The following is a 13,063-nucleotide window of genomic DNA, read 5'->3' as shown; positions in this document are numbered from 1 at the left end:
CTACCAAAAATTTTACATTAATAAACGCCGACAATAAAAACACATGTACTTATTCTGTAGACTTTTTGAATTTCAATTTTTTTTTTAATAAAAATATAATTTTTAGTTTGGTTTAGTTTTAAAAACATAAACCTTATAAATTAAAACTTCAAACTTTGTGCAAAATTACCGAATATTTAACAAATTTCAATAAATTGTCATACATTTTTCGAGTGTGCAGTTTTATAAGCAAATTAATTTCAGTATAATGAAGTGCAAGTTTGAATTTGCTAGAATTTGCATTACTTTTAGGATTTTTTTCATTGAAGGTGTTTTGCACATTTAAACTTTTTATCAGAATTTTTAAAAGATTTCGGGAATTTATGCAGTTTTAAAGCCCATCAAATTGTTAAAAATGTACATAGATCAAGTTTGAAGTGGCTCAAAAATCATTGATTTTTGATAATTTTTTTCTTTGAAGCTGTTGCGCTCTTTCTTCCATATAAATCATGCCCATTTTTTTTGCATGTGGAAGAATATGCTTAGCAGTTTCAAGCTTGTACTTTATTGAACTAAAATGTGAATTTTTTAAGTAAATAAAAAGTGTGACATTTTGGTGAACTTTGTTGAATTTTTTTATTTGTATGATTTTTGAATTTAATTATTTGACTTTGTATCTAAATGACGGGCCACTGGGCAAATTACAACGTTGCAATAAGCAAGCAATTCACTCATTTAAAAAAAAGGATTTATGTAAAAGGTTTTCACTGAACACGAAGAGAAATAAAGCTTAGTTTTCACTAGTATTTGAAAATGTACCGAATCTTTTCAATCCAATTGGTTTTTGCTAGCTTAGCGTTTTTCTTTGTTTTTTGTTTTATGTTTTATTTTGTTAAGCTTTTTGGTAAACGTTAAATTTGTGTAACTTTCCTTTCCTACTAGAATTTTAGAAGAGAAACTCTGAGGACCAACTGGGACTATTGTACTTGTGAAAACAGTACTTTTCACCATCGAAAATAGCTAGAGTCCTTATTTTACAAATTAATAATCTGAAATTCCTAAGGCCCTGAGGTGTGGACATCGTCGGTTGGAAACTCTGTATTTAAATTGAAAAAAATATATATGTATATATATAAAAATAACTATATGCATATACAAATGTAAACGTTTATAATCGGGTAAAGACTACTACTACTTATCATGCAAAGATAGTTCAGAGAAAGTTGAAACGAACTTATACTTCTTTACTTGTTCATATTTCATTTTAATTATTGCAACATTTAGTTGTCGTCACCATTTGCAATTACATATGTAAATAACCCAGTTCGGTTCAATAGCCATTCGAGAGAAAAAAAAACGAACAACAGAAATCAGGGCAAAATACAATCCTATTAACTTTTATGGCCACCACTTAATATGCATTTACATTTACATACATTTGCTCATACTTGCAAACATAACTGCCTAGAACTTTGTGCACGGAAAGGCCCTTGTAACAGATGACAACTATTGTAGAAAGAATGAGTGTGTTTTCAAAAGCAAAACCATTGAAATGAGTACGAATTGTTTATCACATGCTTAATTACGAATGTATGTATTGGACCTCTGCATGAGTTGGTTCAAAATTCCAGCCAAACAGAGTACAGTCGATTTGGTGGACATTCTACTTCATATACAAAACACTCAGCGTTCTGAATTTTGTAATTTATGAAAATTAATTTCGTTTTAAATTTTCTACCTTCAAATGGAAAGTGAATGAATGAATGAAAAACATTCAAATCATACAAACAAGTTTTTTTTGTATAGAAAACTTGCTGTTCTACAATTAGGAAAACTCTGAATGGTTTGCAGGGAATGCATGTATGTATGTATGTATGTATATGGGATGCTCAAAAACATATTCACCTTAAAAAAAAAAAATTCAATTTGTTTTACAACGCTTGAGAATTGCTATATCGATACTCATATCAACACACCTATTCATTTAAATTCAATAAAATTCAAAGCCAACCACATTCATTCAATTAGAATATTTATGAATGATTCATTTCTCGTTTTGAATGGATTCATGCAGACGTCTAGTATGTATGTTAATATAATAACTTTTAAGTGTTCGCTGGATACAAACAAACCTATGTAAATTTCCATCTCCAAATCATATTCGTATGCAATATAATTTTAGTATTTGCAAATGCTTATAAATACAAATGTACGTACTATACATGTGTGTATGCATACGTATGTGTGTATGTGCTTATCATGCAAAAACAAATGAACAAAAAAGCAAAGCTCAAAACGTCAACTAAATTGCATTAAGTGTAATTATAACTAATTAGTTAAGGTAAAAAATGCATTCCACAAAAATGAGCACACGCGAGAATATGAAGGTATAAATATTGCACATAAAAATCTCTGAAATACATAAGTAATTATACTTATGTACAAGGCTTACATATGTATGTACATTAGGGTGGTCCTTAAATGTAGGAAGCAAATTTTTATATCAGATTTCCTAAGCCTCAACCCCTACGTCGATGCTACTATAGTCGAAGATATTATATATTAATTTTGCTCACGACTGGAGACGGTTGGCGTGTCGCACAGGAGGGCAAGGTTCAGACTCCTCTATAGAGACTCAAAAAATTAAAATATGTAATTCTTTTTTCACCTAATACCCAAAATCGATACTACTTTAGTCGAAGATATCACACATAAATTTTGGCTCCGATTGGAGTCGGTTAAGGCGTGTCGCACAGGGTTAACACTTCAGATTACCCTATGAAAACGTCTTAACCGACTGCAATCGGAACTAAAATTTATATGTGATACCTTCGACTTTATTAGTATCGATTTTGGGTATTAAATGAAAAAAAATATTTAAAAATTTTTGAGTCTCCATAGAGGCTTCTGGCTTTTGACCCCTTTGCGACACGCCTTAACCGACTCCAATCGGGACCAAAATTTATTGCCGATTGAGAGGGTGAGACTGAAAAAAATCCTTCTTTTGATTTTTTAAGGACCACCCTAATGCACATACATACCTATGTAGTAAGTGTACTAGATCCTACAGGAAAATACCAAACTGGTCAAAAGACATTCTAGTACTAAATAGATTCATCTGGTATAACCTGTAGCGAAACGATGTTCCACATTGCACTTTATTATACTAAAATTTAATGGGCTACAAAACTGCCTACTCAAAAAAACTCGAAAAAAAATTTTAAAAATTTGTAAATTTGTAATGTGTTTATTTTACTCAATTTAAAAAAATTCATAGCTCAAATCATTGTAGAGTGCACCCCTTAATAATAATAATAATAATAGATTGGCGCTTACACATATGTTAGTGTTTGGCCGAGCTTCTCCTCCGATTTGTGGCGTGCGCCTTGATGTTTTCACACAAAGTGGAGGGACCTACAGTTTTACGCCGACTCCGAACGGCGATTGTATTTTTATGAGAAGCTGTTTTTCATGGCAGAAATACACTCGGATGTTTGCCATTGCCTGCCCAGGGACGACCGCTGTTAAGAAAAAAACCTTTTTTCTATATTTTTGCGATGTTGCTTTGATCAGGGTTTGATCCCAGGTGCTGCGGAGTGGAAGCGCGCCATGCTTACCACTACACCACACCCCTTAATACTATAATTAAATATTGGGCAATACTCACAGCTACCATTGTGATTTTTTTTTTTAATTTTTTTTTTTCAGATGGCGTATTTTCAAAAACTAATTTTTTTTATCAAAAAATTTGTATGGGAAAAATTTTTCAAGAAAAAAACATTTAAAAAATATTTCTTTTCATAGAGATTTTGTTTTAAAATTTTTTCCTCGCCCCGTTCTCGAGACATTTGGAAAATGATTAAATTGGTTTGTTTTTGTTTTTATGCTGTAAAGTTTTTAAAAATGTATTAATCAAACTCAAATTTCATATTTGTTTATTATTTATGTTCATCCATCAACTCTAAAAATGTGAAACAAATCAAACACACGCCCCTATATACATACAAGCATATCGTCGTTTAAAGTGCAAAACCGCGTATCAGCAAAATGCAAAACCGCGTATCAAGATAATGCAAAACCGCGTAAGTGAGGTTGCATAAATTATTTTCTAGAGAGCAAAAACACTCATATTTCAAAATGGTTCTCTTTTTTTATAAAGCAATCGCATTTCTGGCTAGTATATTTCAGGACGAATGGATAAGGATTGAGCCAAGAGCTTGTGAGAGCAAATCCAATTTTTGGCAGCCAATGTCAAAAATTAAAAAAAGCTGGAATGATTAATTAATTTGTCAGAAACTATAAGCCCTATCGGAAAAAAACCAAATTAAAATTTGTGAACCGGTGTAATTAGCTGCAACATTAAATAAGAATTCAGTATCCAGTATGTACAGCTAATAGTTCCGAAAAAAAGCATAGGGCCGAAAAATACTCGCATACATTGTATTCGAAACAACAACATACATATATGCACTTACATTCATATATTCACCGCTGGTAATATCTAAAATAGCATCAGGAGCACATATTTCATGCAATCGTCCAACGAAAATGCACACATATACCTAACAACGTAACTAAGTTTGAAGATATTGCTACAAGTGTCACACGGTACACCGACATTTCAAGATATCTGCAGACTTAGGGACAAAACTGGCACAGACGACACGCCGACACAGAGATACTGAATGTATTTATATATGTATCAAATATATGTATATCTACGTATGTATGTAAGCGTAAAAACATTTGGATACTCGTGTATGTCGCATACACTTTTGGGCCAACTGACAGAGGGGAGGCAGGCAAATGGACTTACAGATGTGCCAAAAGTCAGCCAGACGAAAATGTCGTCAATCAAAAGTGAACGTAATAGCGTTTTATTTTTAAAACAAATGAAATTCGCATACTTTTCACATTCACAAACAAACAAAAAAAAATACGAAAAATTTTATTTTAGATACTTTTTTTTGTTTTATTTTTCCTTTTCTCCTCCCAAAATCACATGAAGCGTTAGAATGTATTTAAAACATTGGTATGTATGTATGTATGTCGCTATTTTCATGTGTGTGTAAGTTTTATTTCTAAATTAGAAACTCGCGCGACACGACGACGAGTGAAGAATTTACTTTTATGAAAACACGATTTTTATGAATCAGTTGCAATTATACTGCAATTATATTATTTGCTAATTACAACACGTTTTATTGTGCGAAATTAAATGAATACATACATATATTCCTACATATGTATATACATATATACATATATTATTCATGCTGTTTTCAAATGATTCAGTCAATTGCAAAGCCACAACTTTTTATCGCAGATCGAAAAAATCCCAATTTCCTGTCGTGATTTACGTGTTGTGATGGCATCCACATGCCATTCTCTACACACAGTCAGCGTCAAAAATATGCATACCTTGACGATTTAACGATTTTATTTATTTATATTTTTCATACCAAATTTTTCTTGTTTTTTTTTTATAAAAATATATGTAGTTCGTTCAACAGCTAAAGCCAGAGGAATAAATTATTTTAATTTCGATTTCTTAACAAAATTTTAAGTATGCAGTTTTGTACCCAATAAATTTTAGTATAATAAGCAACAAGTTCCAAGTGGCTTAAAATTACCGTTGTTTTTTGAGAAGGGCGTTGCATACCTTCTTTCTTATAAAAAAAAAATTGTGTTCATGCTTTAGGGCTGTTTCTAGATTTCAAGATAAGCGAAAAATTCATATAAAATGACGCACAAGAAATGGAAAGGAATTTTTCTTCTATAAAAATTTCCTAAATCAGTTTGCAACTCTCAAGAAAAAAATGCTCGTATATTTATTTCTTCAAGAAAATTTACAACGAAAGCAAAGTGCTTTTCAAGCGAAAGAAATAATGAAAAATATTTCTTGTGAGTTTTCTTGAGAGCTGGATTCTAAGCTTTTATATAGAAGAAAATGCACATCAGAATCAGTAAAAAAATTTTCAAAAATCGGCAATTTTTAGCAACTTGAAACTTGCAATTTAATGGGCTACAGAACTGCATACTCAAAACTCTTCTAAGAAATCGAATTGCAAAATTAAATATTTCGATGAAAATTTCTTGTTATTTCTTGCATTTTCACGAGTTCTGTATGAAACTAAAAAATGATTGGTTTAGCTGTTTAATGAATTATATTTTTTATAAATTTGGAATATAAACAGATAAACTCGTCAAAACGTGTATAAATTAATGCTTTAAAAATTTCGAACTTTTTTTCCATGTAAACATGAATTTCTTATGGAACAAAATGCGCACGGTCGCACAAAAAATTTCAAAAAATATATGTATGTATGAAAGAAACGCAAAAGACACTCGGCAAAAAAATAATTAAAATCTTAGCTGCTTTGTATAGTTTGAAACTTTGTATAAAGTTTGAAACTTTGATTCAAGGTTTTGGTTATTGCTTGGACACTAATTTTATTGAAAAATAAAAAATTTAACTAAAAAATCATTGAAAAAAATCAACATGTGAACACTTGTTTTAGTGACTGTATATACATTAGGGTGGTCCAAATATGAATGTGAAAAAGTAAAGTCGGAATTTTTATGCTATCACCCATAGGATTGTTCCATACGGAAAAATATACCCCTACTCTTTTATTTTGAAATTAAAAAATATTTGGAGGTCGCTCAAAGCGCTTAAAGTTTTCCACATATTTAATATGGGAGAAAAACATTTTTCGTAGAAATGGTATAGAATTCTGGAAAATCCATAATTTTTAATCGGAAAACTCCAGGAGATTCCCAATAATAATACCCAATTATTTATTTAACTATTTTTGCATAGTTACTACGTTTTATAGGTCCGCCAAAACCCCCATAAATGCAAATTAAAAATCTTTAGTATTAAAAAATGGTTAAATAAACAATTGGGTATTATTATCGGAACCAGAGTTCCGATCGAAAAATAATGATTTTCAAGAATTCTATACATTTTCTACCGAAAAGNAATCTTTAGTATTAAAAAATGGTTAAATAAACAATTGGGTATTATTATCGAAACCAGAGTTCCGATCGAAAAATAATGATTTTCAAGAATTCTATACATTTTCTACCGAAAAGTTTTTTTTCTCCCATATAAAATACATGGAAAACTTTGAGCGCTTTGAGCGACCTCTATATATTTTTCGATTTCAAAATAAAAAAATAGGGGGGTATATTTTCTTCGATATAACTAGAACAATCCTAGGGGGTGAGAGTATTAAAATTACGACTTTACTTATTTTGGACCAGCCTAATGATACACATAAGTAAATATGTATGCACACACCTACGTACATACATATGTATATGCATATATCTAGTATATTTAATAAAAAAACCAATTCAATAGAAAACATTTTAAGGCCCATTAGAACATGTGTTTTGTGAGAGGCTTTAATGGAGAACTCGATAATAATGAATTCCGAGTATTGCATTTCAGGTAAATTTTCTTACATAAAGAAGGTAATCAAATGGTTATTACTAGGGTAACCAAAAATATGCTCGAGCATGTTTTTTTTTTCTTATAATTTATCAAAAAATGCATAAAAAGGAAATGCTAATTGTAAAAAGATAGAGCGTTTTTGCCATATTTCGCATTTTTCGCGATAAAGGCATTTTTTTTGCATCATATTTTAGAAATAATGCTAAATTTGGTACATATTCAAAAATTTTATTTTCTTATAATACCCATAAAAAGTCTTTTGAAATTTTTCTTCCACTAGTTACCTGTGTAAACAGCTTTTGAGGGATTTCTGAGGATAACATTGCGAGCATTTATGCGGGGTTACCATTAGAATGTTGAATTAACTTCGAAACAGTTTTTATGTGGATTTGTGCTTATTTTTTTAATAAAATTTTTGCCACTAGAAGCAACAGCATTGACTTTATCGACACATTTAGAAATTGTTAAGAGAGTTGAAGAAAAATTAAACGCTGTAAGTTTTTCAACTGTGAGCAATAAGCTAAAATCAAATGTGGCTTTGCTGCATTAAAAAATATTGTAAGCAAAATTTAATCCGGTAAATCAATTCATTTAAGAATGTATTCCGTGCTAACAGGAAATCATTTCTTTATGAAAATTTGTCCGAATACTTTGTTATTTATTGCAAGTTAAATTTGCATTTTCATTTCTATACATAAATGCATATCTTAAGCACGTTTTTGATATCATTCGTGCATATTTATGCATATGTCTTATTTTATCATGCATTTTTTTAAGCGCTTAAAATCATATTTTTACGTCATATTTTTGGTTGGCCTACAAGGCCATTCAATTTCCTAGCAAAAAGTTTCAGAACACCAAAACGCTAATGTCGATATTTCTTGAGATATTGGGCTATAAAATTGAGGTAGTGTGGAATTTTTATTGATTATTGAGCTAAATAGTGATAATTGTTAATAACTTCAAAGCCCAATATCTCAAGAAATGTGGATATTAGCAATTTGGTGTTGTAGGAAATTGAATGTCCTACAAGTTTATCATTTATATTTTTTCTGTAGCTCTTGTTATTTTCGAGATAGGGGTAAACAAACGAGAATTCATGAAAAAATTGGGTCTACTGACCGGTATTACCTCGCTGGTGGGAGTTAGGATTACACCGTAATGGACATTTTTGTAGAACGTTCAACTTTAAAGGAAACCCATGATTATACGATAAAATTCCTCTGAGATACAGAATTTTGAAGAAAAACAATCAAAGTTTACGTGTATTTTATATGGGAAATCTTTGCACGCCTTGTGCGAGTACTTAATGTTCATGGAGTTTTTTCTTTAAGTGTTTTCCCCAAAATTTCGAGGTGGGAGTGAAAAAAAAACAATAGTCGCAAAAAAAGCACATATGTACATATGTAACATTTTTCACTTAAATTTTCCGCGAATCTCTTATAAAAATATAGTTTATACTTAAAAAAACATAAAAATTAAATCTCTTAACTTTGTGCAAAACTGAGGATAATTCAATAAATCTGCCTAAAAGTTGGCATTGTTGTATAACTAAGTGCCAGTTTGAAGTTGGTAAAAAATCGCGTAGATTTTTGGCAGTTTTGTCCGAACAAAACATTGTCGAACATACTTTGTGTACTATGTACTCATCTTGTTTAAGCGGCTACGGCTTGAATTCTTTGTTTAAAATCCATTCGTCATTAAAATTTTTGACTTTAGTGTCGCTTATTTATTTTTTTATTTAAATCGCATGGTATTTTCTGATTCTGTAGATAATTCTAAGAGAAAGTGTAGAAGAAACCATGGGTCGGATGTGAGTTTCGAGCCTGCACACTTTTAAATGAAAAAATTACCTTTTCACGATATTCGTTTATTTCACCTTTTCTTAAAACGTTTGCATATAAAATGTCTGTTTTTAAGTTGCTTACATTTCCTTTACTTTTTTAAAAGATTAACAAACGTACTGTACGGGTTTTTATTTTTTATTTTAAGAACAAAAACTCATATGAAAACGTCTAGGACTCACCGTAGATTTTAGCCAATTTATTTTGCTTACATACAAAAATGTCTTTTAATATGTTTATCAACAAAAAAATGCCAAAATGCTGATTTTTGGATTCAAATCCCATTTCTTGTCTATGGATTTCTTGCAATAGTACAGCTGAATCTCAGCTTCCTATTCAGAGCAATGTCAATCGATTTAGTTCTGTTTTTGAGGCTTTTGCGGACGTCGCACAGTGGTCTGAATAGAGAATCTAGCGGAACAAAACTATTTGAACAGGTTCGCGTTGATGGATTTTTATACCACTTCGTATCCACTAGTTTATGGGACCATTGATTAAAAATCTTCAGTCAGGTTTCAAAAATCCAGTATGGCGGACAAATTTTTCAAAATTGATTGAATTCGCTCAAAACTAGTTACTCGGGAGTTTTTGGGGTCGCTGATTATGATTCTGACCATGAATTTTTTAAATTAAACATGGGGGATCCAATATGGCGGGCAAAATTAAAAAAAAAAAATTTGCATTCGCTCGAAACTTGTTGTTTCACGATATTGGAGAAACCATTCTGAAAAATGAAAATAATTGTATGGACGTCGCAAAAGCGCACAAAAAACCAAGACTTTACAGTATTCGATTTTATGAATTTCGAGTCGGAACTCAGCAGAACTATTTAGTTTTTTTTCTATTTAAATATTAATAATAATAATAATAGATTGGCGCTTACACATATTTTAGTGTTTTGCCGAGCTTCTCCTTGATGTTGTCACACAAAGCGGAGGGGCCTACAGTTTTACGCCGACTCCGAACGGCGATTGTATTTTTATGAGAAGCTGTTTTTCATGGTAGAAATACATTTGGAGGTTTGCCATTGCCTGCCGAGGGACAACCGCTGTTAAGAAAAAACCTTTTTCTATATTTTTTTGCGATGTTGCTTTGGCCAGGGCTTGAACTCAGGCGTTGCGGAGTGGAAGTGCGCACTGCTTACCACTACCACTACACCACACAAAATAATTTCAAGTCCAACTTTGCATGTTGAACTTACAGAGCTATACAAAATTCATTTAAAAAATTTTAGAAATAATGAAACGTTTTTATCACCAGTAATAACTTCTCTTCAGGGGGAAAAAAATTGCAATAGGCGATCCTTTTAATAGCTAAGCGAAATCGCTCAAAAAAAAAACTTTCTCTGCTACAGCTAACTGACTTGCATGGACTAACCAACTTATAAGTTTAATATTCTTTTATTAGTGAGAGTTCAAAAACAAAAAATTTGTTACAGTTATCTTTTGTGATAAGAAGTTAGCCATGACATTTTGACGCTATTCGCATGACTTTTATTTTTACATATTGTGTCGCTAGTTTAGTGAATCCGACCAGTATGCGTTGTTCAGTTGCATTAGAAATAGAACGAGTTCTGCTTTTCAGAGACCGCAGAGTGTGGAGCACATTGATATGTATGTCTTGAAATGCTATGGAATCAACTGACATACTGACATAGTGACATGGGAAACTCGCCTCTATAGGTATTTGCAAGTTCATCCGCCTAGACGACAGAGTTCGCTGTTAAGGTAATTTTAAAAGTCAAGGTAATTCTATCCAAAGAGAAAATTTGTCCTAAATTCGCCATCTCAAAAGCTTTAAAATACGGTTACTTTTATTTCGGTATCTCTTCTCGTTCGATAGATATTTGATTTTGTCTCTTTTTTCCAAATAGATAACATTGCGCGGCGTGAATACGCCACTTTGGAATGTGTCCCTTTCCTTATGCCTTGAAGAATGGCTCTCTCACCTTCATATGGATACCTATTTGCTTTCACCACTCAGTCTATCAATTCTGACAAAGCATGGTCCACTTCTAGCCGCCTCAAAGCATTCGTTATGGCTTCCGGTATTATTTTATTGAATGCTGCTTCAATATCCAGAAAGGCTACAAGGCAATAATACTAACTGCCGAAGGTATTTGCAATAAAACTGGGCCAGGCTGTGAACTGCACTGCTGTCTTTTTTAGAAACGCGGTTTTTGCATTTTTGATGAAGTATTGAAAATTTCGGGATATATACTCTTATTTGGTTAAGTTAGCAAAACTCAGAAACATATATAAAAAAACCAGTTATCATTTCTATACCTTACACCAAATATGTGAATACGTATGCACTTGCGTATTTATGTAATTATGGCCCCTATTATGAGTTGCATTCGATTTTCGACTGTGGTCGAAAGTGCTGAGCGAACGAATTTTCATTTGGTATTATGGCACTCATTCGATGAAGAATAGCGCTATTGTGAATTTCGCTCGTTTAGGTTGTTCACAATAGTATATTTTTCACCGCTGAGAAGCTTTGTTTACAAATCGAGCAAACTAAATAGTGTGCTTATACATATTTATGTAAATTTGTTCTAATTAAAATGAAATAAAAAAGAAGGCAAGTTTATAAAAACGTGGTAAAATGAGTACGAGTTCTGGTTCAACGATTCGTCAGAGGATGAGAGCTTAGTAAACTGGCCAGGAGTAGCAAATATTTAAGAGAGTTTAAGTTTATTAGTCTTTCGAATATATTTTGATATAAAATATATTTAAGAAATTTGTTTACAGATTCGTTAAAAAGTTCCGACCATCTAAAGAGGCGTTTGTGAGCCAAATCTGGTTAAAATATTTTAAAACTATCAACAGCGCTACGATTTTGTTCTCAGAGATCCTGCCAACAGAGTATTGGTATTTTCTTTCACAAGTAAAACCAGCCTTTCGAGCTTGTGTTTAGTATTCACGATGTTAGAACTGCATGAAATTAATAAAAATTGTTTAAAATTAGTGCGGCTAGAAAACATATACAAAATCATACATTTTTCACAATTTTCTAACACTTCGCTACACCATCGAAAGCAAAATTCTGTTCGACAGAAAATTCGGTACTCAACGAAAATTTCGACACGCTTGCATAGCTCATAATACGAATTTCACTTTCGATCTTCGATCTTCGATAGCCAGCGAAGATCGAAAATCGAATGCAGCTCATAATAAGGGCCTATATTGCCACCACCATGTCTATTTATACAAGTGTTGCACGAGTATGTTCTCGTGTACATAAATACCCTGCAGAAAATGTGACTAGCTCAGAAATTGCGTAGAACTAGACCCTTTGCCGACAGTACCAGTTCTAGCTCAGTACCCAAGCAATGCTTTCAACTGTCCAGTTTTACACGGCAATTGTCACCCAGTGCATTACTTTACAACTAGTTTTTAACCAGTTCTATTTTGGATAGTTTTTGTTTTATAAACCGTTTTTAAGATTAGATTTTTTTATATTTTTTCTTTTTTTCTTTTCTTTTACAGATTCCATTTTCGTTACATATTTCATAAGAAAAAAAATTATTGTAAGCTGCACGCAACAATTTGAATTCATTAAATTTGAAAACTCACAACTGCCTCCACCTCGATTTGAGCTTGCGACCAACGATGCTTGAGTCGGAGGTGTTCACGCTGAGCTACTTTCATATTGTACAAGAAGTGACGTGTGTCAAGTTAGCACTACACTTTTCGAAATTGGAAAAGTTAACTACGGCATTAATTGTAGTGTTTTTGTTGTAAATTTGTTGTGGAAAGAAAAAATTTGTAGCTCT

At 31.9% G+C, this 13,063-nt stretch overlaps 1 protein-coding gene across 4 annotated transcripts in view; it reads left to right on the top strand.

Annotated features, from left to right (window-relative positions):
- lbk (leucine-rich repeats and immunoglobulin-like domains protein lambik) overlaps positions 1-13,063 on the top strand; it is an 83,959-nt gene that overhangs the window by 40,845 nt on the left and 30,051 nt on the right. The window contains exon 1 of one of the 4 annotated variants that reach the window (XM_017610269.1): positions 12,820-12,950. The exons of the other annotated variants lie outside the window; for them this stretch is intronic. The gene's annotated coding sequence lies outside the window, so the exon portion shown is untranslated. Of the gene's footprint in view, positions 1-12,819; positions 12,951-13,063 lie in introns of those variants that run through there. 4 annotated transcript variants of the gene reach the window in all.

Source organism: Rhagoletis zephyria, unplaced genomic scaffold (genome assembly GCF_001687245.7).
Source record: "Rhagoletis zephyria isolate East Lansing unplaced genomic scaffold, Rhagoletis_zephyria_1.1 Rzeph_scaffold_00295, whole genome shotgun sequence".
Taxonomy (NCBI): Eukaryota; Metazoa; Arthropoda; class Insecta; order Diptera; family Tephritidae; genus Rhagoletis; species Rhagoletis zephyria.
This window is presented reverse-complemented; position numbering and strand designations above follow the sequence as displayed.